The sequence below is a fragment of the Microtus oregoni genome, unplaced genomic scaffold (genome assembly GCF_018167655.1).
Source record: "Microtus oregoni isolate MIOR12 unplaced genomic scaffold, Mior012 000018F_ref0000195, whole genome shotgun sequence".
Taxonomy (NCBI): Eukaryota; Metazoa; Chordata; class Mammalia; order Rodentia; family Cricetidae; genus Microtus; species Microtus oregoni.
The window spans coordinates 4,383,408-4,408,457 of NW_024543077.1; the positions used below are offsets into that span (position 1 = coordinate 4,383,408).

Genomic DNA, 25,050 nt, shown 5'->3' on the forward strand with positions numbered 1-25,050 from the left:
AGTTCCCGGCCTTTTCCAGGAGCCCTGTAGCAGCTTGGCCCATACTCTGATTACTAGTCCAGTCACTGATGGCAGGAACACCAGTGCTATTTATCATGTGCCAATAAGGATGGTGCTGAGAAGCAGCTCCAGGGCTGGGTCGTCTTGTCTACCTTCTCATTTTGGAACACGTTAGGATTCAAGTGACTGCCCCTACATCTATCTGGGCTGTTTGGATAAGATCTGGAGAAAGAATGCAAACTACTTCTAAGGTAAATAACTGAAGCCTAATGTACCACGATACTTCTATATGGAACGCCCTTTCCATCAGCAGAAACCAGAACCAGGAACTTTACGGTCTCTTCTCTGCCACACTCCTGTTACCTTCCACTAATTTTGCTTTTAATATTTTTGGGTTCCACATTATCCTAAGGGAAACAGCACAAAAGAGTTCCTAAAAAAGACTGGGGATAAGCAAACTCAGTCTTGGTTTTACATTTCCATAATGCTTGGCAGTGCAACAGCCTCTTGTCAGGACTGTTTCATTAGGATCAAAATGCTGAAAACCCCCAGATCAACACTGCTCAGCTCCTGTGTGGGCCGTGGCAAGAGTGAGTCTAACTTAGTGCTGCCTGGCTATTTTGTTGACAGTTCTAATTCTATTAGGGTGAGATCAAGTCATTCTTCAGAAAAATTGATTGCTTTTTTTTGTGGCTGATATTGATTCTCACTCTGACATATTACTATTTTTTTTAACAATATTGCTTTTTCATCACTGACATCTTATTAGAATCAGAGACAGAAATACCACTGGATGGCTTTCAAATTTTCTGCACAATGAATAGCCCACTTTCTGCATCTTATTCTCTGTAATGTGATGCTTGCCATTTTGATTTTGATTTAAGCACCTAGTTTTTTTTATTACAGACATTCCCCACCTCTCCTCTATCTGGTACGCTCAATACCTAGGAGCTATCATAAATCTACACGCTTTATCTGCCGCCCAGTGTGTGGTGGTTCTCACTGCATCTTACACATGACAGCAAATAGGATCAGATCCAGCTCCATGGTCAGCTCACAGAGTAACTGTCAGATTCGCTACTTTTGTTCACACATCTCTCTGTGCAGTGAGATACTTACTTCCCAAGGAAGATTTTTTTCCAATTATGTATTTAAATTATTTATTTAATATTCAAATGCATACTATTTTCACTGCAGAAGAGAATGCTGATTTTAACTTCAGAGTTTCCAAGTCTTTTAGTATGGAAGCCCATCAACGCACTCAGGGTTATGCCCAATTATCTGCAGCCCTGGGATAATTTCTCTTCCTTTGTGCTCAAGAAAGTACATCAGATTGTAAGTGAGTGGCAGCAACATTACGTGAGCATCCTTGACTTCTCCACAGCATTTAAAATCAAAGGAGATGTTTTACCAACTTCACTGCTCATCTTACATAGTTTAAACCATCTGCTCTACACTTCGTAGCTGATGATCACAAGCCTGGCATAGCCCACAGGGAAGCAGATCCTATATAAATAGTGGAGATTTAATTTTATTTTTTGGATGAATGATGGAACTTATTTTAAGATAGCGGGGTCTTCTAGTGCTCCTCAAGTCATACACAGAGGCATTAGAATATGCTAAAAGATACGTGGATGCAGGATTAGGTTTACCAGCTGCCCAAAGTCTCATTGATTTTGCTCTTTAAGTTACTGAAGATGGGAAAACACAAGAGACTGTCTAGGTCTAGTGAGTTAAGGGTGAAGTGGCAGCAGGAAAACAAGGGCAGGAAACAAAGTGTCTAGAGACTATCCAGAGTGTGTGTGTACAGCCATGTGCCTTCTTCCCCAGAAGCAGCAAAATCGGAGCTGGAGGAACAGTAAGAGACAATAGGGAAACAATGTTTATAGTCATGAATTGTCCTGTCCGGGACTGAACTCTCGTAAGCAGTGATGGCAAAGGAAATTAATTAATCTGTAACCGAGTTTAGACTCACAGAGAATTATGGTAGATTTAAATGGGAGAGGGAGACATGTGACTTCTGGTCCAGGTACTGCCTAGAATGGGTTGTTTATTTGGAATGTTTATTTGTGTTTTGAAGAGCTGTCAGCAGTTTAGTTGAGGAGGAGACTAGAAATACACAGTTTTACATTTTCTTCTTTCTTTCTTTCTTTCTTTCTTTCTCTCCTTCCTTCCTTCCTTCCTCCCTCCCTTTCTTTCTCTTTTTCTTGAGACAGGATTTCTCTGTAGCTTTAGTGCCTGTCCTGAAACTAGCTCTTGCAGCCCAGGCTGACCTCGAACTCACAGAGATCTATCTGCCTGCCTCTGTCTCCTGAGTGCTGGGATTAAAGGTGTACAACACCACTGCCTGGCTTCTGTTTTCCATTTTCTTTCTCAAGAACCTGGACATCTTTTTATTAGTTGGATGGCTAGAGGCAGCAATCCTCTGTCATGGGGGAGGAGGGGAGGGGAAGAGAGAAGAGCAAGGAGGACAACAGGATGGTGCTGGTGGGTACAGTCTGTGTCTTTGACTTTGAGAAGGAATGTGAGGCTTTCCTTCCAATGCTGCTACTGAATATTTGCTGTTCTGAACTTTTAAAAGACAAAGTACCTCCATAATTCATAGACATCTCCAGCATGGCTAAATTCATTCAGACAAACTCTCATAATCTTGCAAATATAGTATCCAAAGAAGAAAAACCTAAAATTGTCTTGTAGCCCAAACAAAGGAACTCTCTTCTCTCTTTCTTCCTTCTTACCTCTTTCTCCCCTCTCTGATTTTTTGAAACAAGTTTTTTTTTTCTATGTAGCCCTGGTTGATTTGCTATTCACTGTATTACTGAATTTGGAACAATCCTTCTGTTACAGCCTCCAGAGTGAGGGACTTGTAGGCATGTATTACCATACCTAGCCCAGAAGATCTCTTAAAGCTTAGGTGCCCTACAGTCAGATAGATGATTGGAATCAAGACACACTCAGGATACAAATCCTGTGCTGGTGGGGCATAATACTTTCAATCAGGGATTCTACCTTCAAGGGCCTTAAAAATTAGTTTTCATTAATTTTTTAAAAAAACTTTATGTGTATGCATCTATGTCTGTGTCAGTACATGTTACATATATGGGGTGCCCAAGGAAGGCAGAAGAAGGTGTCGGTTACCCTGAATCTGTACTTGAGAGCTGCTTGACATTGGTGCCAGGAATTGAACCTTGGTCATGTGTAAGAGCCGCAAGGGCTCTTAATCACTAAACTTTTCTCTAGCCCCCAGACTACTAAAAATAATAATAAAAATTATTTGGCAGAAATGACAGAAGTTCAAAGAAATCACACCTCTCAAGGTGACAAGACCACCAGCAGTGCAGGCCACCCTTTCAGAGAAGACATAGTAGAAGGACCCTCAACTGCAGTGTTGAGAGACCACCCAGTTGAAGGCTAAAAATACCATGAAGCTTACGGTAATGAAGAAGAATCAGTTTCTCGCAGGGTTCTAATGATCTCACCCTGAGAATGCAAAACTGGCAGGAGCCCTTTCGCTATACTTAACTCTATGATTAATTAAACTCCTTTAATTATGCCAGAATTAGCTCTGTCAATAGAAAGGCTGCCCATAGGCTTTGTTCTAAGCCCTTTAAAATTTTCTTTGTACTTCTATATTTGTTTTGCGAGCAATCAGAAAGCTTCCCTGAAGTCAAGGCAGCTGAGCCTTCTCAGACCAGAGCATATGGTAGTCATTACTTGGCTACTGGAGAAAATCAGTTCAGCAAAAGGGCACAAGTTACAACATCAGGAAGTACAAAAGAAAAGGTTGGAGAAACCTTAGAATATGAAACATAAAGACAAGAATAAAGGCTAGAATTTGTGGAAGATCTCCCGAAAAGCTCATGATTTTATGTCTTTATGCCAAGACTGTAGAGAAAGACAGATGACTTAACTTTAACCATTTGAACCATATTTTATAGGCATGAATCCCTTATTATTGTCCTTCTTATTTGATGTTTTTATGTAAGCCTGGGAAATAGAATGGCGCACTCTTCACACTTGTAGATCAGGGAAGCTGAGCTAGAAAGAGTTATTACGATTTGTCCTTAATTATCAACGACCAGATATCTGTCATCCGGCAATTAGCAGGTGTAAATTTCAGTGTGATAGGATGGCCAAGTGTTTCCTATTCAACATGTTTTAGAAGGGGGAATTCTTTAATGGTCTTGGCATCCTGACAAGACTTAATAATTGAGGTGACTCTGGCCTGCTGTAGGCTCCATGGGCTTCAAATGAGAATAAGATGTGATTCACAATCAAGATGAGCAGAAGGGTCCTGAGACAGGATTCAGTAAAATGAGAGAGGGGAGGAGAAGATGAGAGGAAAAAGCAGTTTGAGGCAGGATAATGGCAGAGAACAGACAGGAGTCACATGAACTGGGATTAGACCTTCGAAGAGTGAAGTTCTCAAACACCAGGTATTTATCAAGAAAGTGGGTAGGGGTGGGGAAACATAGGGAGAGCAGAAAAGAGGGATGAGGGGAGGGAGGTCTGTTTGTGGACAATAATGCTATTGGTGAGCATCTGAAAGAATTGTGTGTTCTGCTCTTTTTCAGCCCATCTCAGTTCTTCTGCGCTTTTCTACTGTGTCTTGCTGTGATATGTGATTTTTAAATTTGAAGGTATTTGTTTACTGTTTGTTTACTTAAAAGGAAACAGCCCATGAGTATAAGAAGGATGCTCTTCCAAAAAGCAGCAATTACTTTTAGTGTCAGCAGAAAGACAGGCTTGCAATGTTAAACTTAGAAACGCCAGTGACATCTAACGGGGGTTTCAAATGTGGTTTCAACAGTGTGCAATGTTTCCCTTGTTTGTTTACTTCAGCTTCACCTCCACAAGCCTTGTGTAAATGTAGCCTTGTGGAAGAATGGGGCAAGGAATGGATGAACTGCCGTAGACCATGGAAGCCGCCAGTGTGACTGGGTAACTCTCCCTCACATTGCTGAAGACCCTTCCTTTGGGGTCATCTGCCCCAGTGGGCCTCCGCTGTGAGAATCTTCAGCTTTCAACAGTTCTTACAACCTTTCTCCAGAGGAAGGCAGGGAGAAGGCAGCTTATTCCCACTAAGCAAAGGAAGTAATGACTGCTTCTGACCGGCCTTGGTCTCTAAGGTGGCATGAAAAAAACTTTTACTCCAGACTCAGTTTTTCTTCTCAAATGTGTAATTTAAGATCAAAATAGGCAACTTTCTCAAGCATAGGAGAAAAATGATAGGAGAAAAACTGGTCTTATGGTTCTGCTGGATGAAGCCTTACTACTGATGGAGAAGATGAGGGGTAAAATGGAGTGTTCCCAGAATGAGCTGGGTTAATCAGGATGGCGCCTCATTGGTGCCTTTCCCAGGAACAGTCTGGGAAACCCATCTGGAGCCCTTGACACTCATGTCCTGAGCTCTTGTGGTCATGTGGGGGGTGAATCTGCTTTAGTAATTAGACCACAAATTACTTGATCTAAATTGCGTGCCAGAGATTCTAGGAATAGAACTAGGAAATCCGGTAAGAATACTTCCATAAAGGAACTACAATTCTTCCCAAGTGTGAGCAGTAAGAAATGGTTTCCACTCTCCCAAGTCATGATGTACAATTTGTACAAGTATCTCAAAGCTGGATTGGGTTTCAGAGCTTAGAAACTCAATGAGAAGGAACTCAAGGGGGGTGATTGTTACAGAATTGAATGCTCGTGTCCCTAAAACATACATTGAATTCTGAACCCTCAAGGCTATGGTGGAGACTTTTGGGGTGGTTCAGGTAGGACTGGGGGTGTCTTATAGATGGTATTAATAGCATAATAAGAGACCCATGCATATGAGGATGCAAAGGCAGATGGTCATCTGTGAGTCAGAAAGTGGGGTCTCACCAGACACTGACTCTGTTGGCAGCTTCCCCTGGACCTCTCAGTCTCTAGAATTGTGAGAAATTAATTTTTTTATTTTAAGCCGCATTCTTTTGTTATAGCATTTAGACTAAGACTAAAACTACCCCAATCTGCAGTTTTCATTCTTCTTATAGTTCCAGAACTCTCAACTGCCTTGAGAATAAGATGACATTAATTTCCTGCCACACAGCTGCTTGGTGTCCTCAAGTCACCTGAATTATATTCACGGCAATGGCAAGGATTTCCTGCACTCAGGGGCTGAGAACATGTGCAGAATAACTTGGCTTCAACTATGATTCCCCCTGCCCCAGACACTCCCAACAGCAATGTGGTGAGAACCGCTTGTTTTGGGATTGGGAAACTGTGTGTTGTAAAGACTGGTGGTAAAAAAAAAAAAAAAAAAAAAAAAAAAAAAAAAAAAAAAAATTAAGACTAATCCATAAGTGGAAATAGGCTGCAGTAGCAGGGTGTGCCACAATATTTTCAAATTGCAAACAAGACAGACTGTACTCAAGACACAGACAAATAATATAAATAATATAATTTTATTTTTGTTTCCTTTTCTCCCCCTACTCTTTTGTAGTCTTTAAAATTTTAAATACCTTTTAAAAGATTTTTTTTTTTTATTTTTCTTTTACTCAGCAGATCTCCTAGTGTGAGTGTTTTACTTGTGTGAGTGTTTTTGGCTGGCATGTATGTAAGTGGACTATATGTATGCAGTTCTCATGGAGGCCAAAAGAGAGCCTAAGATCTTCTGGACCTGGAGCTGCAGCCATGTGGGTGCTGAGTTTTCTGCAAGATCAGCCTTAACTGCTGAGCCATCTCTCCAGCTGCTTAGCTTATTTATTTGTGTCTCTCTCCATGTGTTCCTGCCATGGCATGTGCGTGTGTGTGTGTGTGTGTGTGTGTGTGTGTGTGGCCAGGATGGGTGCAGAGGGCAGCTTGCAGGAGCCAGCTCTCTCTTTCCTGCACGTGTGTTCTGAGGACTGAATTCAGGCCACCAGTCTGGGCAGCAAGCCCCTTTACCTGATGAGCTACTTGCTAGCCTGACTTTCTTTCCTTTCTTCCTTCTCCTGCCCACCCCTCTTCTGTGACTCAGAATGGCCGGGGCTTAGTTCCCAGGTTGACTGGGAACTCATAGCAATCCTCCTGCCTCAGCTTCCTTAGTACCGCTGTTAGTGGCATGCACCAACACTATCAGTTTGATCAGAGAATTTTCTAGAATTGTCTGGCTGTTTCTGAACAACTTTGGAATTTTAGTAAATAGATAATTTTATTTCTTTAAAGGCCATTTTTCTAATAATAATACAAATGCCTCCATATGATCTGGGCAATTGAATTAATTATGTAATTAAAACAATGAAGAGAATTAGGTTTGAACTAACCATATTTAACAGGATGATTAATTATATAAAGCTTCAGTATTTAAATGAAATATACATGCCTACATGGATGTGATTCCATTTTGCCTTATTGTACCTTAAATCTTCATTTTAGCATATTTAAGGTGGCACCTGTTATTTCCAGCACTCTTACTCCCTTGCCTACAAGTGATTACACAATGGCACTAGAGATGATAATGAGGTCTGCCAGTGATAACAACAGTAGATTGAGAGGGCTGATTCGATGATAATAATAACAACAACTGTCATTTATGAAGATCACACTACACCGGGTGTAGGGTGGACCACTCTGTATTCACTAACAACATGGATGTGGGCTACTCTGTTACAGGTGTTGGGAACGTTCTGCATCGTGAGAAGCATGTTACATTGATACAGTTGATTATTATATTAATAAAAAACTGCCATTTCACACCTCTGACCCACATCCTTTTGTGTTTTCTTTGTGATAGCTGAATTTTGCAAAAACGTTTCAGTCTGTCAGGAGGTAGGGTGGCTGGACCACAATGCTAAGGAGGAACAATTTTCCAAATAGGATCGCTTCCATCATAGCTTTATGACTCACTGGTGGATGTTTATCCAATGCTTGTGTAGCATGAGCAGGGAGAGAAGGCTGAGGCAGTAGGGAGCCTCTCTGTAGTGTACATGGAATTGCAGAAGGGCGTAGTAGTGGAAGGCGGGCATCTGGAAAAGGTGGGGGGCAAAATAGGGTTTTTTTAAAGCTTTGATGAGTGTTGAATTGACTCTGTACAGATGGGAACCTATGATTGGACTTACTGCCTACATAATGAGAAAGGAAAGGGAAACCAATCTTGACTGGGGAATGAGCTTGGAGGAGCAAACAGAGATTTAGGAGAATGCTGCTGGAATTGCCCAGAGGAGAAATGATGAACTTGGAGGAGAGGAGAGGTGGCCATATCTGCAAAGTGTTTCTAGGGTAAGAGCAACAAGGTTTATATACCTGGTGAACGCAGACTGAAAGACTGAGGAAAATGTTACCAAGAGCAAGAGAAGGAGCTTAAGTTTCTCCTAGCAGTTAAACATATTAGTGTTAGGATAACACTTGGGGGACCTATGGACAGTCAGATGGAGAGGGACCTATGGACAGTCATATGGAGAGGGACTATGGACAGTCAGATGGAGGGGAACTATGGACAGTCAGATGGAGGTGGACCTAAGGATGGTCAGCTGGAGGTGGACCTATGGACCGTCAGATGGAGGTGGACCTATGTGTAGTCAGCTGGAGGTGGACCTGTGGACAGTCAGCTGGAGGTGGACCTACGTGTAGTCAGATGGAGGTGGACCTATGGACAGTCAGATGGAGGTGGACCTATGGACGGTCAGATGGAGGTGGACCTATGGACAGTCAGATGGAGGTGGACCTATGGACGGTCAGATGGAGGTGGACCTATGGACGGTCAGATGGAGGTGGACCTATGTGCAGTCAGATGGAGGGAGACCGAAAGTGGCTGATCTGGGTAGAGAATGGGGAGTCAGCTGTTTGTCTACCCAGCACACACACAGATCCCAGCCTAGACTGGGGCAGAGCAGTGAGCCATAGTCATCTGCATGCAAGGGCAGACAGAGCTGCGTAATTAGCTGGACCAGCTGTGAGAACATAAGGAGAGGAAGGCCCAGGGTGAGACTCAGCGACTCACCAGCGGGTGGAAGGGCTGAGAGAGTGGGGGGTGGGGGGCAGATCACATGATACCAGAGGGAACACATAAGAAAGACTGAGTCTACTTTCTTCTTTTTAAATTATATTTTAAAAACGTGGTGACAAAAGCCCACGAAGCCCCCCACATTTTAATTATTTTCTTAGGTGACATGTTTAAGTGGTATCTACATACATTACCCAGTGAATTTCTCAAACTTTTTTTATTTTGTAAAACTGGAGCTCTGTACTCATTGAATAGCTTCCTACCCTGTTCCCTATCGGGTAATTATCATTATATCTTCTTTCACAAGTTTAACGATTTTAGATATATGTGACATCATACAGTATTTGACTTTTTGTGGCTACGTTTTTCACTTAGCAAGATATTTTCTGGTTAATTCCATATTGTAGCAGGTGACTGTTTCCTTTCTCTAAAGCTGAAAAACATTGTATTATATATATGTAATTCATTGTTTATCCTTTCATCTGCCAGTAGGCATTTGGATTACCTTTATTTCTTGGCTATTATGAATAAGTGTGTACACATCTCCTTGAGATTAAAATAACCTCTTGGATTCTTTTAAATGTATACAATTAGAAATACAATGGCTGAATTATATAGCAACTCTGTTTCAGTTTATGAAACTGCCATGTTGTTCTCCAGAGTGTGTGTGTGTGTGTCTCTCTCTCTCTGTGTATGTGTGTCTCTCTCTGTGTATGTGTGTGTGTATTTCTGTTTGTGTGTCTTTCTGTGTGTGTATGTGTGTCTCTCTGTATGTGTGTGTGTCTTCCTCTGTGTGTGTGTGTATGTGTGTGTCTCTCTCTCTCTGTGTATGTGTGTCTCTCTGTGTATGTGTCTTTCTGTGTGTGTGTGTGTATGTATGTGTGTGTGTCTGTGTTTTAATTCAATTCTTTTTTTGAGACCAGGCAGGCCTTGAACTTGTTATATAGCTGGGGCTGGCTTTGAATCCCTGATTCTTGACTCTGTCTCTCAAGTGCAGAAGTCACTATGCCTGCTGTCCAGTTGGTACTTTTTAATTATGTCACTGTCTAGTTCTGATTGGGAAGAACAGGAAGATTCTGCATATTAGCTACACATTGGTCAAAGGATGCGTGATGTCTCATTTATGCTACAAACAGCACTCAGAAGAGCTTGGATTATTGTACTTTGAAGTCAAAGAACAGAAATGCTCACTCGGTCACATAGTTACTGTCTGAGACTCGTATTCAACACTCATTTTCATGATTTTCAGTAGTCAATTTGGCATTTCATTTCTATTGGAGAAGGGGTCATTCTTCCAAGTTCTCAAACAATTCATGAAATTTTTTTTTATGATTTGCAGAGCACTTGTGAACAATAAGGTTATATTTAAGAACACTGAGAACCAGTAATTGAGTCACTACACTGATGAATCTAACCTCCAATTCTTAAGACTTCTTTTTTGTTTTGGTTTTTCAAGACAGGGTTTTTCTTTTTCTTTTCTTTTTATTGAGCTATACATTTTTCTCTGCTCCCCTTCCCTCCTCTCCCCTCCCCTCTACCCTCTCCCATGGTCCCCAGGCTCCCAATTTATCTAAGACAGGGTTTTTCTATGTAACAGTCCTGGCTGTCCTGGAACTTAATCTATGGACCAGGTTGGCCTTGAACTGCCTCTGCAGGGATTAAAGGTGTACACCACCACAGCCCTGTTCTAACCTCCAATTCTTAATAGTCCTGTGTGCCTAAGCAGAAGGCAGAGGCAATTCTTTCCTACTCATCGTTGATAGCACTCTGGGTTTGTACCACACTGAGCCTCCTGTCTTCAGCTTGGTGTCTGCATTGTACCTGGTCACTGTTATTGTTCAGGATTGCTGTGGCATTTGCAGAGATCCCAAAGTGTGAGAAAAGTCCCAGTGGCAAATTTTGTAATGATTTTGCAGAAGTCAGAAGGAATAGTTGTGGTGATATTTTGTTTTTGCTATAACAAATAAAGCTTGCCTGAAGATCAGAGTGCAGAGCTAAGCCACTAGTCAGCCTTAGAGGCCAGGCAGTAATGGCTCACACCTCTAACCCCAGCACTCAGGAGGCTGAGGCAGGTTGATCTCTGTGAGTTCAAGGCCACCTCGGGCTACTTGAGATTGATCCGATATAAAAGAGAAACAGAGCCAGGTGGTGATGGCTCACACCTTTAATCCCAGTACTAGGGAGGTGGAGAGAGGAAGGGATACGGCTGAGCTGAGAGAGGACGAGACAGCAGCTTAAGGCATTCAGTCTGAGGACTTGTAGAAACAGGACACCCCATTTGGGTTGAGGATTTCGTATAGGTATGAACTAGCGAGTGACTTCTCTGACCTTTCAGCTTCCAGCCCCTAATATCCGACTCCAGGATTTTACTATTGAGACCAATGAGAAATCGATCAACAAATAGTGTGCAAGTAAAGGAATTGTCTGACATAGGAGAATCCTTTTTGTGGTTGGGAGGCGATAGGGGAAAGATGATGCAGAAGAAGAGAAACGTCAGTGTGTCCATGGGTGGACAGTGAGGTGACCCTTTGTCTACAGTGCTTACTTTTCCAAGAGCTAGGAATAAAGGTTATGTACTGAGACTGGGGGGGGGGGGCGGGGAGTTCTGTGTTTAGGACTCTTAGGATAATGGGAACACGAGATAGCCAGTAAGTATCGGGGGACCATGCCAAGGAACAGGATATTTACGTCTTTGGGAACAGTACCTAGTTCTGTGGCTATTTGATTTTTCCTTTGCTACTTAATATTTCAGGTGTAGAACTACAGAAGGCAGGGTAGAAACTTGCTAGTGTCCAACAAGATATACGGAGAAAGGTTTGAGGGTATTGACAAGGTGAGTGGGAAGAAAGGGGGGTCTATGATCAGAGAGCAAGTGATGACAGGGTATGAAGTCCAGTTTGAGAAATGAAAGTCTTGACCAGGTTGAAGAACAGAAAGTGGACATTTAGGGTTTTTTTTGGGGGGGGTAATGATAGTGTCCAGCGTCCAGAAAAAGTAGCCAGAATGGAGAGGAGGCCGTGAAAGTGAGGAAAGCAGAGATTTGTGATCTTACATTTGTGTGAATGGGCACATAGGTGAGCATAATCTCTAAGAACACAAGACAACCTACAATGATATATACAAACTCATGGCATCTCTTCCCCTTGGCCTGGGCACACTGAGACTACCAGAGAGGACTGTGCCCTTCAGATGGCATGGGAACAACATTCTTTAGGTGAAGGGACCCAGAGAGAGTTTGCGAAACTGAACACCATTTCAATTTCCAAGTGGGGGTTTTCGTAGTTAAATTGTGGTGGGATGAGGGGCTGGTGGTTATCTGTTTTTCTTACTGTAAAAGCCTGTCTGGGTGACTTGCAACATGACCCTGATAACATCATCCATCCTGTCTGTGGGAAAGGAAACGTAATAGACACACACAGCAACAACACAACAACTAAATCCCACTCTAGTTACTTTTGTGGTTATTGGAATGGTGCTCTCTAGTCTTTTAGGACTGGAGGTTCTCAGTGTGGCTCTGGCAACAGCAGACACTGCCAACTCCGCCCCTGTTAGAAGTGCGTACCCACGGATCTCACTCTGGACTTGCAGAACCAGAAACTCCCAGTGTTTATCAGCGGAGGTGGGTGATTCTCAAGCATGCTGATCTGTGAGGACCACTGGCTTAGGCAGACATGAATCAGGAAGGATCAGTGAGAAATCCTGCTCCATTCTGGACTAAGATTCCACAGTGTTTCAGACATGAGATGTTTCTCCCATGCTGCAGCCTCGTGGCCTAAAGAAACCATTCTATGTGCCACTAAAACTTTGTGCACCAGGCTAACACATCGTATTTTCAAATGCACTTTTCTTATCAATATGGGCATATAGTTTTAGTGGCAGCCTAAACAACTCTGGGCTCCTTGAGGGACATACTCCTTCTTATATCTAGGACATGTTCAGCATTCAGTCAATTTAAAACTCAATGACATTTATAGTCATCATTTTTTATTTATTTTATTATTATTTTTTTAATATTTATTTTATTTATTATGTATATAATATTCTGTCTGTGTGTTTGCCTGCAGGCCAGAAGAAGGCATCAGACCCCATTACAGATGGTTGTGAGCCACCATGTGGTTGCTGGGAATTGAACTCAGGACCTTTGGAAGAGCAGGCAATGCTCTTAACCTCTGAGCCATCTCTCCAGCCCCCAATCATTTTTTATTTTTAAGGTCTCGTACCAACCAGTCTGTATGCCCAAACTTGAAAATACAGGTATAGGTTATTTCAGAATCAGTTTTTCTTCCTTTCAAACAATGCTTTTCCAAATTCTGATGTAAGCGAGACACCCTTTAGAACGCACATGGACGGTGAAGAACCAAAAGGAACATTGAGCGTGGATCTCTATGTTCCGATGAGCTGAGAAAAAAAGATGTCAGAAAAAGTCCATAGACTCCAGAAGAAGCAATCCCAAAGAATAAGCCTTTTATGTTGGTTATATTCAAAAGATTTGCATTTTTAAAGTCAGTGACTAATGTAATAAAAGGTTCCAGTTAAATTATTACAGTAGCCGCTTGCTTCAGGGCAAGCAAAAAAAAAAATCTTTGAGGTTTTAAATTAAATCTTAGACGCTTTTCAGTCTAGCATGAGGGGATTTTTCAAACTCCTGCAAACCTGTTCTAACATTATATAAAGTTGTCTTCCCTAGCTTTTCTCTAGCTGACTCCTGATTCTCACACAAATGATATTTTTGTATTGGGGCACAAATTTATAATGCTGAGAGATAGAAGAGGCTTCGATTCTCTTGGGAATATTATCTGGTTAGTAGGCTGTGAAATTGATAGCTGCATTTAACTGCCTGATGTGCAGCATGTGATAGTTAACCTGATGTTTGAGCCTCGGTGGCATGGAACCTCTGACTTGTATGCTCACAAGGGGCAGGACCCTTGGAATCAAACTCGCCCCAGAGAAGCCAACCATTTGCTGATGGTTTAACCCCAGTGCTGAAGGCTCACTGTTGGCCTTGAATCAGTGGGGAGGGCACATCTGCTCTAATGTATGAAGACACAAAGACTTCTATCCTGAAGAGGTCTTTAATCCTGCACGATCTTTTCATTGCAGAGGTCCTTAGCACAAACTCCATAAAAGGAACATGATCAGAAAGAATCAGCTATTTAAACGTACTTGAATAAATTGGATCATACCTTGATGTCCAGATTCTATTTAATCAAAGTACTCTTCTTTTTTCCCCCTAAAAAGTTGGTGTTTCAGAAAAACACTGGAGCACAGTGATCAGCATTTGTTTAGAGACTCCACGGAGGTTTAATCACTGGAAAACCTCAGGGGTTTGACCTTGCTGCAGGAGACTTTCATCCCCTGGACGAAGGCTTGGGAATAGATAGTGAAGGGGTTAGAATTGGATTCCGAATTGGCTGCCAGTGGCCACACTCTGGCCACACTGAGTTTCATGTGGGTGAACTGGACGTGTTTTGTAAGTGTCTGTGTTAGCTTCCTCGTCAGTATATTGAGGACTCGCCGTTAAGGTCAGGTGATGGGTGGGTCACATGGCGTATGTTTAACAAATTTAGCAGTTTATTTTGCCAATATCCTTTAAATTTTCATCTATGAGAGTTCTATAGAAAATAAGAGAGTATATTATGTCCTCTCTCATCCTTTCCTCCAGCCTCCCTTCTCTTCCCATGTCATTTCTCAGCCACCTGCCAGAGGGTTCTGAAGATGAGCTGACACTGGGTTTGTTTGGTGAACAGAGCCTGGGCCCCGGACAGAGGCTTGATTTCTGTCTCTCCCTGGCTTCACTGATAACTAGCCACTTTATGCAGGGAAGCTGTCTGACCTTCTGGCTGGTTTCCTAAGGCAGTTGTCACAAAACACCATAACCTGGTGAATTAAACAACAGTAGTTGAATTGCCTCATGGTTCTGGAGGTTAGAGGTCTGAACTAGGATTTGGTTCATTCTGAAGGCTTCCAAGAAGAGGCTGTTATACTCTGTGGCTTAGCTTCTTTGGTCTGCTGGCAAACTGTGGGACACTCCATTTTGGGGAAGCTTCATCCTGATCTTTGCCTTCAAGTTCACACAGTGTTCCCCCCTGAGTGGGCATCTCTGTCTATATGTCCTTTTATGAGAAAGGGTTTTGCATTGTGGCTCCAGTTGTCTGGAACTCACTACACATCCCAGGTGACCTCAGATTCGTGACAATTCTATCCTGGTCTGAGTGCTGGGGACACAGCCATGAACTACCATGCCTGGCTTACGTTTCCTCTTTTTATAAGGCATGGATTAAGATCTCACACAGCAGCACTGCAATCTTAACTGATTTCACACGCAGAAGCCTTATTCTCAGATAAGGTCAAATTCTGAAGCTTGGGGAGACACTAATCAGCAGCAGCAAAAGGCAGAATCCTATGCATGTGGCTGTGTCTCACAGTTCTTTAAGAGAAGCATAAAATCTACCTCATGCATTCTCAAATTTACCTAACAAAATAATATTTACTCAAGTGCAGAATCCTGGAGGTTTCATGCTAATATCGTATGCCCTCTTGGGGGCTGCTGATCATGAATGACGGACAATCAGTGCTGACTAGCCAGACACAGGTAGTCCGTCTTCTGTCTCAGGGCAGAACTCACCCATGCTCTTCCCCAGTGGTACCCTGATGTCCTCTGTTAGTTTGTCAGACGAAGACGCCTCACTGCCGTGACAATTCCTGGGTGGACAAGAGGGCCTTATGGAATTTCTCTGGCCTAGAAGACAGGGAGCCTGGGTGGCTGCATTTTCATTCTAACTGCCGAGGCCCCATGCAAAGTAAAAAGAAGAGCCCACGAGGGGAAAATGGCTTATAAAATTTTAATAATATGTTAAAAGCAAACCCTGCCTCAGCTTCTCTTTGTATTGCTGTCAGAAAGCACATCTCTTATAAGCTGACATCCTTGTCAACAGCGATGTTAAAAGCACTCTAAATGAGGTGAGTATCCAATAAAGTATTAATATTAGCCCAATTGCACAGAACTTAAATTAAAAATATGTCTGATTACAGGATGGAAGCCCGAGTCTTATCCACCAAACATTGTAATCTGCCTCTCTGAGAGTGGGAAACAGCATGACAGAAGAAGCTGCCATTAAAATTCTCAAGGTGAACCCACTCCCAGGAGGAGGAGCCCCAAGAATGCTTTCTTCTCTACCTCTAGGCAACAGGGGAATGAGATTTCTGCTTTCTTCCTTATCTCTCCAGATGTTTCCCTTCTCTTTGCAGTGTGGTTGGGCTGTCTCATACAGTTCACTCCTTCTGTGGGGAGTGAGCTGAGGATGGAACCAGAAACGGCTCTGCCTGCAGGATCCTGGGTCCTTGTAAGGTTGAAGTCATGAGGAGGCAATCTGAGCTCTGTAATCTGAGAGCTTCATGGCTACCAGACAACACGTACAGGGCATGAGGTTTGAGCAGAAAGCATGAAAGACTGGGACAAAAGACCCTCTTTTAGGATGTAGGGTCCAAGAGGATGATGCTGAATGACCGGTTTCCTTTAGGTTAAGGTCTTTAATAAGGCAGCTGCACGTTAGGGTCTGAGGTGGGGGTTTCAGGCCACAGAAACAAGGCAAGGTGTCTTCTTCTGAGGTTTCTTAGGACATGGAAACGAAGGGGGCAGGATTTCCTCATGAAAAATCATGTTTAGTTAATATGTGACCTAGGCTACATCACAGGCTCACTCTCTGAACAGGACATTGGGACTTGTGGGACGTGAAAGTAGCTAGGCTGCTTTCTGCCTCTAGGGGGCAGGAGTGTGTTCTCGTCCTGGTGGCTACCTGAGGGTCTGGATTCTAACAGGTTCTAATAGTGATTAAGTCAGACATCATAAGAGATATTTTCATGGATGGTGGTTAATATAATAACCTACAACAGGTTAAAGCACAGAGAACAAGTGCCAGTGGAGTGCTCGGCTATAAATGGGACATCTGCGTCACCTCCTTTCTCAAGGCCCAGGGACTATCATGGAAGGGGACAGGGAGAAGGATTGGAGTGAAACGTTGTCTTCCGCACATGACAGGACCTCTACACTTAGGAGCTCACAGCAGCTACGGTTGCCTGCTTAAGATTTGTACAGGACCAAACCAGTCAAGACTCTAACACAGAGTGGGAAAGAGTTCCTTAGCCTGCGCCCCGGCAGAGGAGCCATGGATGGTTGATGGAGTCTCAAGGAGTGAGAGTTAGTTTTCTTTAAGGTAGTGGCCCCTGATAGGCCATTCATACTTCAGCAGATGACCCCATACCCAGAAGTATGTGGCCAGCACAAAGTTGTACTCCATAGGTTGTTTAAAAAGAGAGAAGACATGAAGTTGGGGCCAAAAAAGTGAGAGAAGGTAAAAGGGAGAAGCAGAAATAAATATGATAAAAACACATCATATGGAAGTTCTCAAAAAATTAATACACATACTTTTAGAAAGTAGCTTTCTATAGGGAGGATTTACAGACAGAGGCTGCTTGTTTGTTTCCTGGCCACCTAGACCCAAAATAATCACACATAAACTGCATTATTATTACACTGCTTGGCCTATTCGCTTCTTATTGACTAGCTCTTATATCTTAAATTAACTTGTTGGAATAAGGCCGCTAGTGTGTTCCCCGCTTCCCGGCAGCTCAGATCTGGATTAATCACACAGAAACCATATTATTTAAATCACTCCATTAGCTCTAACTTCTTATTGGTTAACTCTTACATCTAGTGTTAACCCATTTCTAGTATTTTATAGTTTACCACGAGGTTTGTGGCCTGTCTGTCTCTGGCAGGACTACATGGCTTCTCTCTACTCCGCCTTCTTCCTTCCTACATTCAGTTTAGTCCCCCTCCCCCCCCCCCCCCCGCCTAGCTAGGTTCTGCCCTGCTAGAGGTCCAAAGCAGTCCTTTATTAAGCAATGGTATTCATAGCATATAGAGGGAAATCAGACATCACCTCCCTTTTCTCTTTAAATAAAAAGGAAGGTTTTAACTTTATCATAGTAAAATTACATACAACAAAACAGGTACCAAGCAAGAATTATGGTTATAATATTTATATTTATCTTTTATCATATCTAAGGACAACTATAGCTATCTATTCTTCAACTCCATCAAAGACTCCAGAAGGATATAATATTACCTAAGTAAACAGGAAGTGCATTGTAAGCAACTTCCAAAACTAAAATTTCACTGCCTGGACAGTCACCCAAAGTTCTTTTGTTTTATTTATTTATTTATTTATTTATTTATTTAATTTTCGAGACAGGGTTTCTCTGTAGCTTTTGGTTCCTGTCCTGAACTAGCTCTTCTAGATCAGGCTGGCCTCGAACTCACAGAGATCTGCCTGCCTCTGCCTCCCGAGTGCTGGGATTAAAGGCGTGCGCCACCACTGCCCGGCTCCAAAGTTCTTTTGTAATTTTGTTCTAGGCAACCATCTTCAGCCTGTAGACCATAGCATCTGGCAGACTTTTCCATGAAGGAGGAAATTTCAAAGACAGTTCTGCCCATATTGTCAGTTTGTCAGTCACTTTCCTTTGTGTCCTGCAGAATGTCTGGCAGACTCTTTCATGAAATAGGAACCCTGAAGGGCTGTCTCATCTTTAGGTAAGTTCAGAAGTCATTTTTCTGTGGATCCTGCATGTCCAGTTCATACAGCATACCATCAAGCAGTTCAGGCAAGAGCAGTTTCTTGCTGAAATGTCTAACCAACACCATAAGGAGCCTCTTCAGTGCCCATCGTCTTCTTGAAGTAATTGGTGCTGCCAGGAGCAGATGTATCTCACTGTCATGAAAAGTCCTAACTTCTTAAAACATTTTAAATGCCATATTCTGTAGTCTTTGAAAGGTTTGAAGAGTGCCTATCCATCTGAAATATATCTCTGTACATCTAGAAAATCTAACTAACATGACTACAAGCTTGACTATTATAAATGATTCTCTATTTGCCTATATTTCTTAATTATACATTACATTTTTAAATGAGCTGCACAATCACAATACCTTGTTCAAGAGCAAAATTGACCATATTACCTAAATCACTGATTGGTCCATTAGCTCTAGCTTCTTATCAGCTAACTCTTACAGCTAATATTAATCCATTTCCAGTATTTTATATTGTACCACGAGGTTTGTGGCCTACCAGCAAGGTTCTGGCATCTGTCTCTGGCAGGGCTACATGACTTCTCTCTACTTCACCTTCAAGGGAGGATTTGCAGACAGAGGCTGCTCATTTGTTTCCCAGCCACCCAGACACAAAATAATCACACATAAATTGTATTATTGCAACACTACTTGGCCTATTAGCTGAAGCTTCTTATTGGTTAGCTCTTATGTCTTAAATTAACCTATTTCTATTAATCTGTCTATTGCTATGTGGTTGTGGCCTACCGGTAAGTTTCCATTCAATGTCCAGCATCTGTCTCCTGTGGTGGCTACATGGCATCTCATTTGACTCTGCCTACTCTCTCCTCCTCTATCTCCTTGGAATTCCCACCTTGCCCTATTCTGCCCTGTAATAGGCCCAAAGCAGATTATTTTTTAACCAATGGTTTTCACAGCATACAGAGGGGAATCCCACATCAAGGATTGGGGGAATTTTGTTACAGAGAAGATGGTTTACTGAAAATTCTATACAAACAAAATATTTAAAAATATTAAATTAACGTTTATTCATCCTGTGAGTATTTGTTGAGCTCCAAGTCCTTGGCAGTCACAGTTCTAAATCCTTGGGAGTTCATCAGTGAGCACAAAAAAAGGTCATTCACATTTAAAGAACTTGCTACAACAGAAGAGGGAAAAGTTGAGAGAGACATACCATACAATTAATAGTTGCAAAGGCAAAGGAATTTTATTGAGAAGGAGATAATAGCTTTAACACAGGAGGGGATCTAGCAGCAGCATAGAAAATAGGCTGCACCTCTACCTTTTCTTCAGAGTATATGCAAGTGGCTCTCACATTGAGGACGGTTTTGAATCTTTCTTTTGGCTCGGGTGAAAGTCTATCAGGATTGATTAATTATGTCTGCTGTGGTTGTGAAAGTGGAGAATTGAAGCATGTGTGCTACATAGTTGCCAGTTCTGGTCCCCGGCTACATCTGTGCCTTCCAGTATGTTTTCTTTCAGTCTTTAGACAGTGTTATAAAGCTCAACAAGGGAGAAGTACTTATAAAGTACAGCATTCATGTGAACATAGAAATTACTTAGATATTTTAAGTATCAGTGTCATTAGTCAATTTTTTTCAATCTTTATAATTGTTACAGAAATATTGCAAAGAAACAGTTTTAACAAAATAAAAGTAGCTGATTTTGCTTGTTCCTTTTTTGAAACAGGGCTTTACTTTCTGGTCAGTCCCTAATGAGAGCAAGAATATATGCTTGTTGACCTCTTTCCTCTCACATGGGGAGCACTCATGGACACCCTTCAACTTAGCTTTAAAAGCAATATGAAGTCTCAGTTGTATTTGCTCGTTGGATAGTAAAATTATTTAATGAGAAATGCTTGGAATATTTAAAATGATATCCATATATCTACTTCTTTCTGAAATGACAAAGAACATTTTCATTCTATGTTGATTATTGACTAATACAATAATAATATTGTGTTTGATAGTTTGCAGATTCTTCAGGAAGAGCATGGCACACACATGCAGGTGAATATTGACACATGTGTGCCTGTGAATATCGACACACAGGCTGCTTTGGTTGATTCACATTTGTATGAAGTGCTGCAGTCAAATGCAGAGTGCCACACACTACACTATCTGGAAAAGGACTTTTCAGCTTGACAGAAATTGGCAGCAAACTTGTCTTCTAAAAGGAGGGTCTGCTGTTCTTTTCATGGAAACAAGTTAACCCAGTTGCTTTGTGCCAGGGGCTTTGCTAGACCCATTTCTTTTCATCTGACAACTGCCAGTTGTGGGAATTCAACCAGCCACCTAATTAGGACAGACTCTGCTTGCTGGGAAGTATGGATGGATGACAAGGAGACCCGAAGGGCCCTTAGGAATTTTCTAAACTTCTTTTTGTTTATTCTTTGTATCTTTCACAGCATGCATCTTGATTCCATTTCTTTCCCATCCCTGAGTATCTGCCCTCTGCCCTTGCAGCCCCCTCCCCCCATAAATTAAAAAGAAATAAGAAAGAAAAGGGGGAAGCTTGTCATAGAAGCTAGAGTGTGACATCGTTGAGTCACATAGTAGACCCTTTTGTCCATAATTCTGTACTTGCAAGTGTTCATTGTAAAGAGTCATCGATCTGGTTCGAGGCCTCTGGTTTCTGCTACACTATTGATGCTGGGCCCCCACTGGGACTCCTTTTGGTTATCCTGCCATTGCCCTGTGCCTTGGGAATTCTTTACATTGATATCTCATACAGCGTAACGCAGAACACCTCAGCTGTGTGCTGAAGGAGGCCTAAGCCCAGGTCTGCCGATTTCGCTATGAAAACACGGGCTATGAGAGCTGTTTTCAGTCCCCAGAGAGTGCAGTGTGACGTCAGTTCACAAAAGGCCAATGAGATCTTGACCGCTTACCTCCACTTTTTCTCACTGAGGAGGAAAGCATTTCCAGCAACTTCTAAGACTAAGTCAGCGGAGTGCAGCGACAACACAGGAAAACAGAGATCAGAGTGAAGAAATGAGAGAGTACCAGGAGGAAAGAAGACGGAAGTAACGCTTCTGTCTCATTCATTTCCGCCTCTCCCTTTTCTCCCCTCCTTCTCTTCTCCTTCCCTACCCCTTCTCCTTTCTCCTATTTAAAAAATTTCCAAATTAGGGGAATCAGAAGGGTGTTTGGCTATTTGCTTCAGTCTTTCACAAATAGTCCCCTTGAATACCAAAGTGGAAGTTCCTTTGTACATTTGGTTTTACACTTCATTCATGCTAACAGCTCAACAGCCATTAGGTAAAGATGAGGCAGGAAATGTTGTCATCTCTTCAGGGAAATGACTTTCTTTAAGATAGTTAGGTTGAAAAGATAGCAAGAAACGAGAATGAGTGCTTTGTGCTAATGTACTTCCTAACCAGTAGAAGCAATTTCTAAGGTATATCAACATTGGAGATCATCTAGCTATTTCTTCATAGATTAGCAAAACTACCATAAAGCTTTTGGCCAAATGGTGAATCAACAGATACAGTCTGTACTGGGCCTTAAACTCTGGGGGGAAAAGCCATCTAATCACTATTTCTGATATACTTATTGGTAGCCTTCTTAGTAGTCTGTTAGAGTGATAATCTTTCTTATCATGCTAAGGAAAATCTTGCTTATAGCTGGGAGGAGGTATACCCCCACTTCATCACTGTTTCTTTAGATTTATGGGACTATAAATGTCCAACAGAATTTTCCCTAACCATTTCATCAAAACCAAACCAAACTCAAATGAAGTGTCATCCTGTTTTCTTCTTACTGGGGAATGGATTTGAATTCTGATCTATTACCCTGTGCGATCAAACTCCACTTTTATTTTAACTTCCCTCATGGTCACCCCGACACGGATTTATCTAAGAACCAAAAGATGGAGATTTGAACTTGGTGTGAGCTTGAATAAAATATGTGATCCGGAAAACTCACCCAACTTCTGTGAACATCCATTCTCTTGTCTACAAGTGGGCGAGCAATGATAATGGGAGTCTTGGAAGGACCAAATAAGACTGGGACTACGAAAACACATTATAAACTTAAAATTATGGATACCGAAAAGCAGCGATGACTCAGCAAAATGAGAACTGGGATTTGAGGTCAGGTGACAAGATTTTAATTTTTGAATCATCTACTTAACAGTGTCTGGCTTAAGACAAGTTAGATAAACTGTATGAAAGCTAATTTACTTAATTGCAAGGGTGTGTTATTAAACTACTAAAAAGTCTCACAGGGTTTTACAACTTAAATAATTGAACCAGAGTGGTTACCTGTTCCCAAAGTAAGCTAATCAGAGTTTCCTCTAAAGTACTATCTATTATTTTTGGACAAGTATGTGTCAAATAGAGAGGAACTCAAAGTTAATTATCTAAAGAACTGGTTGGTGGAGAAAGCAGGTACTGCTAGAGAGGAATGAGGATGGCTGAAGGAGATACACACAAGTGGGTGCTGGGTTCGGTGAGTCAGTGAGTGATTGGTGTGCAAGCGTGAAGACTTTGATATTTCCTACCCTTCCAAGAGCTGGTTGCAGTGGCATTCTTATAATTCCGACGTTGTGGAGAGGGAGACTCAAGGATCACTGAGCTATGCTGGCCGGATTGGTGAGCCTTGAGCCTCAGTGGGAGACCATGTCTCAAAAACAAGGTAGACAACATGCAAGCAATAATACTTGAGACCGATCTTCAGCCTCTGCACACTTGTGTGTACCTACATGTACACATTTATGTGCACCTGTATACACACGAACATGCACCCCTTCGCATAGAAAGAGGCACACAGATGTAGACTTCCTTAGGAGGCCCATTTCTAGGTGTCCTCTCTGCATAGCCTTACTGTAAATTCCTTCTGAATTACTCAAAGTTAAGGTTCAGCTGCACATGACAGGCTCTACTCTAGCCAGTTTGAACAGAGATTTAATCCAGAAATTAGGTTATTAACAAAGTTGTTTGCAGGGAGAGGAGAAGGCTGGAGGACAGTAGTTGGGGCAGTTTCCCAAAGTAACTAAACAACTCTACAGAAGGGGTTTAGGAAAGGAGTTTTCACCCTGGCTAAACAGTTGGAGAAGCAAAAAGGTGCTCCCTCAGTCTTTGGCTTTACAATTGAACTGATGCTGTTAGAATCCTTACCAGGGAGAAATTTAAGCCCCAAAGCCACAGAGTTGCCTCACCTACAATTGGACCTGGCCTACATCTGGTGGGAACTTTACTTTGTGGAAGCTACGTGAGGTACACATAGATAGTTCAAGGAGTCTGAGTAGTGCTGTCTCTAAAGTGGCAGGCTGTAACAGGCATAGCCTCTGTGGAGAAACAATGGAATTGGGTGAGCTAGTCTGCACACACCTGCCATATCTACCTTGCTTTCTTTTTTCCCTAAACCAGGTCCAGTTAGTTTCTGTTTATGTAACTCAAGACTACTTTAAACATAGTCATATGATTCACAGGCTCTTGGATATATTGTACTAGAAACTTGGAACAAGGTGTAAGATTAAATCCCAGGGTGATGACCACAGAAACGAAAAGTTATGGTTAAGGCTGTAACCTTGTGACTTTGACAGTCTCTCTACTGTTCCACCCCCCCCTTTTTTTTATCACAATGATTTATTGAAAAGCCCAGAGTTTAAAATGTGAATACGTTCCACATAACATGAGATAAACATAGAATAGTTAACACGGAGACAGAGTTATTTCTAGCATGAGAACACTGAGTTTTAACCTTAGTAAACAACAGGCTTTTATCAGGTCTCTCCTCTTTTGTCTTTAGTTCAGATCCAGGGTCTCTGAATGCTTACCTACCTTATTACTATTTTTAATGAATTTATTTATTTTTGATTTATTATTTTAATATTTTGAGAATTTCATACACATACAAATTTGATACTATTAGCCCCCATTCCTTCCCCAAACTCCTTCCAGATCCATTCTTGTGTCCCTTTTTTAAAAAATAGTCCATGATTGTGGGACAACTATTGGAGTATGGTTGATCTACAAGAGTCTAAACACTAAAAGAAAAGCAAATCAGTGAAACTGACTGTCCATCAGAAGTCTTTAACTGTCACTATATCTGTAGGAAGAGATGGGAGCTCATGAGCTTCCTACCTCTCCATTCTGCAATGTTGATCGGCCTGATCTAGTACAGGTCTCTTACAGGCAACCTTGGCTTTCGTGAGTTCCCAAGTGCAGCAGTTTTATCATGTGCAGAAGATACTGTTTAACTCTGGTCCTCCCGGATCTTTGGTTCTTACAATCTTTCTGTTCCCTTTTCAGTGATAGTCCCTGAGCCCTGGGGGAGAGGGTGTGATGGAAATATTCCTTTTGTGGCTGAGCACTCTACAAATGGTTATTCTCTTCCCTTTGATGAGTTGTAAATTTCTGTGTTAACTGCCACCCACTGTACAGACTTCTCTGATGAGGTCTGTGAGCTGCACTAATCTATTCATTCACCTTCTTGACTTGGGTTGGGGAGAGGCATGGTAT

At 42.0% G+C, this 25,050-nt stretch overlaps 1 protein-coding gene across 3 annotated transcripts in view; it reads right to left on the bottom strand.

Annotated features, from left to right (window-relative positions):
* Lhfpl3 (LHFPL tetraspan subfamily member 3) overlaps nt 1-25,050 on the bottom strand; it is a 399,694-nt gene that overhangs the window by 74,440 nt on the left and 300,204 nt on the right. The gene's annotated exons all lie outside the window — the stretch shown is intronic.